This window comes from Geospiza fortis, unplaced genomic scaffold (genome assembly GCF_000277835.1).
Source record: "Geospiza fortis unplaced genomic scaffold, GeoFor_1.0 scaffold2941, whole genome shotgun sequence".
Taxonomy (NCBI): Eukaryota; Metazoa; Chordata; class Aves; order Passeriformes; family Thraupidae; genus Geospiza; species Geospiza fortis.
In genome coordinates this window covers 14,876-18,953 of record NW_005055182.1, presented here as the reverse complement: position 1 = coordinate 18,953, position 4,078 = coordinate 14,876, and the positions used below count along the sequence as shown (strand labels likewise).

At 53.3% G+C, this 4,078-nt stretch overlaps 1 non-coding gene across 2 annotated transcripts in view; it reads left to right on the top strand.

Moving 5' to 3' along the window:
• Positions 1–1,737: 1,737 nt before the first annotated feature.
• LOC102042604 overlaps positions 1,738–4,078 on the top strand; it is a 3,212-nt gene continuing 871 nt past the window's right edge. The window contains exons 1-2 of one of the 2 annotated variants that reach the window (XR_004082804.1): positions 1,738–1,753; positions 2,481–2,600. This is a non-coding gene — a transcript (uncharacterized LOC102042604). Of the gene's footprint in view, positions 1,754–2,092; positions 2,145–2,480; positions 2,601–4,078 lie in introns of those variants that run through there. The other variant, XR_004082805.1, reaches the window with a different exon arrangement.

Sequence of the window (4,078 nt, the reverse complement as noted above, 5' to 3'; positions counted from 1 at the left end):
CCCAGGAGTGTCCCCAGCCCTGGCAGTGTCCCCACCCCTCAGGATGTCCCCACCCCTCTTTTGAGTGCAAATCCCCAATTTTGGGGCGGAAATATCAAATTTTTGAGTGCAAATCCCCAATTTTGGGGCGGAAATATCAAATTTTTGAGTGCAAATCCCCAATTTTGGGGCGGAAATATCAAATTTTTGAGTGCAAATCCCCAATTTTGGGGCGGAAATATCAAATTTTTGAGTGCAAATCCCCAATTTTGGGGCGGAAATATCAAATTTTTGAGTGCAAATCCCCAATTTTGGGGCGGAAATATCAAATTTTTGAGTGCAAATCCCCAATTTTGGGGCGGAAATATCAAATTTTTGAGTGCAAATCCCCAATTTTGGGGCGGAAATATCAAATTTTTGAGTGCAAATCCCCAATTTTGGGGCGGAAATATCAAATTTTTGAGTGCAAATCCCCAATTTTGGGGCGGAAATATCAAATTTTTGAGTGCAAATCCCCAATTTTGGGGCGGAAATATCAAATTTTTGAGTGCAAATCCCCAATTTTGGGGCGGAAATATCAAATTTTTGAGTGCAAATCCCCAATTTTGGGGCGGAAATATCAAATTTTTGAGTGCAAATCCCCAATTTTGGGGCGGAAATATCAAATTTTTGAGTGCAAATCCCCAATTTTGGGGCGGAAATATCAAATTTTTGAGTGCAAATCCCCAATTTTGGGGCGGAAATATCAAATTTTTGAGTGCAAATCCCCAATTTTGGGGCGGAAATATCAAATTTTTGAGTGCAAATCCCCAATTTTGGGGCGGAAATATCAAATTTTTGAGTGCAAATCCCCAATTTTGGGGCGGAAATATCAAATTTTTGAGTGCAAATCCCCAATTTTGGGGCGGAAATATCAAATTTTTGAGTGCAAATCCCCAATTTTGGGGCGGAAATATCAAATTTTTGAGTGCAAATCCCCAATTTTGGGGCGGAAATATCAAATTTTTGAGTGCAAATCCCCAATTTTGGGGCGGAAATATCAAATTTTTGAGTGCAAATCCCCAATTTTGGGGCGGAAATATCAAATTTTTGAGTGCAAATCCCCAATTTTGGGGCGGAAATATCAAATTTTTGAGTGCAAATCCCCAATTTTGGGGCGGAAATATCAAATTTTTGAGTGCAAATCCCCAATTTTGGGGCGGAAATATCAAATTTTTGAGTGCAAATCCCCAATTTTGGGGCGGAAATATCAAATTTTTGAGTGCAAATCCCCAATTTTGGGGCGGAAATATCAAATTTTTGAGTGCAAATCCCCAATTTTGGGGCGGAAATATCAAATTTTTGAGTGCAAATCCCCAATTTTGGGGCGGAAATATCAAATTTTTGGGTGCAAATCCCAAATTTTGGGGCGGAAATATCAAATTTTTGAGTGCAAATCCCAAATTTTGGGGCGGAAATATCAAATTTTTGGGTGCAAATCCCAAATTTTGGGGCGGAAATATCAAATTTTTGGGTGCAAATCCCAAATTTTGGGGCGGAAATATCGAACTTTCGAGTGCAAATCCCAAATTTTGGGGTGGGAATCCTGGGGTTTGGGGTGGGAATCGTGGGTTTGGGGGGGGGGTAAATCCCAAATTTTGGGGTGTAAATCCTGGTTTTGGGGTGGGAATCCCATATTTTGAGGTATAAATCCCAGGTTTTGGGGTGTAAATCCTGCTTTTGGGGTGGGCTGGGAGCGCGTGAGCAGCCCCGAGAGGCGGCGCGAGTACCAGGCGTGAGTTTGGGGTGAAATCCCCAACTTTGGGGCGGGAATCCCAGGTTTTGGGGTGGGAATCGTGGATTTGGGGTGGTAAATCCCAAATTTTGGGGTGTAAATCCCAGATTTTGGGGTGGAAATCCCATATTTTGGGGTGTAAATCCCAGGTTTTGGGGTGTAAATCCTGCTTTTGGGGTGGGCTGGGAGCGCGTGAGCAGCCCCGAGAGGCGGCGCGAGTACCAGGCGTGAGTTTGGGGTGAAATCCCCAACTTTGGGGCGGGAATCCCAGGTTTTGGGGTGGGAATCGTGGATTTGGGGTGGTAAATCCCAAATTTTGGGGTGTAAATCCTGCTTTTGGGGTGGGCTGGGAGCGCGTGAGCAGCCCCGAGAGGCGGCGCGAGTACCAGGCGTGAGTTTGGGGGGAAATCCCCAACTTTGGGGCGGGAATCCCAGGTTTTGGGGTGGGAATCGTGGATTTGGGGTGGTAAATCCCAAATTTTGGGGTGTAAATCCCATATTTTTGGGGTGTAAATCCCATATTTTGGGGTGTAAATCTCATATTTTTGGCTGGGAATTGTGGTTTCGGGGCAGCGGGATCTCCAGTTTTGGGTGCAGAATCCCAGGTTTTAGGGGTGGGAATCCCATTTTCTGGGGTTGGAATCCCATTTTTCGGGGTGCCCATCCCATATTTTGGGTTCTAATTCCCATGTTTTGGGGTATTAATTCCCATTTTTTGGGGTCGCAGGAAGCAGCTGGCGCAGGGGGAGCTGGCGCGGGCGCTGGGCGCGTTCCTGGGCCGGCTGCAGGAGGAGCTCAGGGACGCCATGGACGCCATGGGCTGCACCCGCTGCGGGGGGCGCCACAGGTGGGGACACCGTGGGGACACCTGGGACACCGTGGGGACACCTGGGACCCGTGGGGACCACCTGGGACACTGCGTGACAGTGGGGACAGTGTGGGACAACGGGGACAGTGGGGACTGCAGGGACAATGGGGATAGTAGGGATGCCATGGGCTGCGCCCGCTGCAGGGGGACGCCACAGGTGGGGACACCGTGGGGACACCTGGGACACTGTGGGGACACCTGGGACACTGCGTGACAGTGGGGACAGTGTGGGACAACGGGGACAGTGGGGACTGCAGGGACAATGGGGATAGTAGGGATGCCATGGGCTGCGCCCGCTGCAGGGGGACGCCACAGGTGGGGACACCGTGGGGACACCTGGGACACTGCAGGGACAATGGGGACAGTGTGGGACTGCAGGGACAATGGGGATAGTAGGGATGCCATGGGCTGCGCCCGCTGCAGGGGGACGCCACAGGTGGGGACACCGTGGGGACACCTGGGACACTGCAGGGACAATGGGGACAGTGTGGGACTGCAGGGACAATGGGGATAGTAGGGATGCCATGGGCTGCGCCCGCTGCAGGGGGACGCCACAGGTGGGGACACCGTGGGGACACCTGGGACACTGCAGGGACAATGGGGACAGTGTGGGACTGCAGGGACAATGGGGATAGTAGGGATGCCATGGGCTGCGCCCGCTGCAGGGGGACGCCACAGGTGGGGACACCGTGGGGACACCTGGGACACTGCAGGGACAATGGGGACAGTGTGGGACTGCAGGGACAATGGGGATAGTAGGGATGCCATGGGCTGCGCCCGCTGCAGGGGGACGCCACAGGTGGGGACACCGTGGGGACACCTGGGACACTGCAGGGACAATGGGGACAGTGTGGGACTGCAGGGACAATGGGGATAGTAGGGATGCCATGGGCTGCGCCCGCTGCAGGGGGACGCCACAGGTGGGGACACCGTGGGGACACCTGGGACACTGCAGGGACAATGGGGACAGTGTGGGACTGCAGGGACAATGGGGATAGTAGGGATGCCATGGGCTGCGCCCGCTGCAGGGGGACGCCACAGGTGGGGACACCGTGGGGACACCTGGGACACTGCAGGGACAATGGGGACAGTGTGGGACTGCAGGGACAATGGGGATAGTAGGGATGCCATGGGCTGCGCCCGCTGCAGGGGGACGCCACAGGTGGGGACACCGTGGGGACACCTGGGACACTGCAGGGACAATGGGGACAGTGTGGGACTGCAGGGACAATGGGGATAGTACTCCATGGACGCAATGGGCTGCACCCGCTGCAGGGGGCGCCACAGGTGGGGACACCGTGGGGACATCTGGGACACTGCAGGGACAATGGGGACAGTGTGGCACAATGGGGACAGTGGGGACTGCAGGGACAATGGGGATAGTAGGGATGCCATGGGCTGAACCCGCTGTGGGGGATGCCACAGGTGGGGACACCCTGGGGACACCTGGGACACTG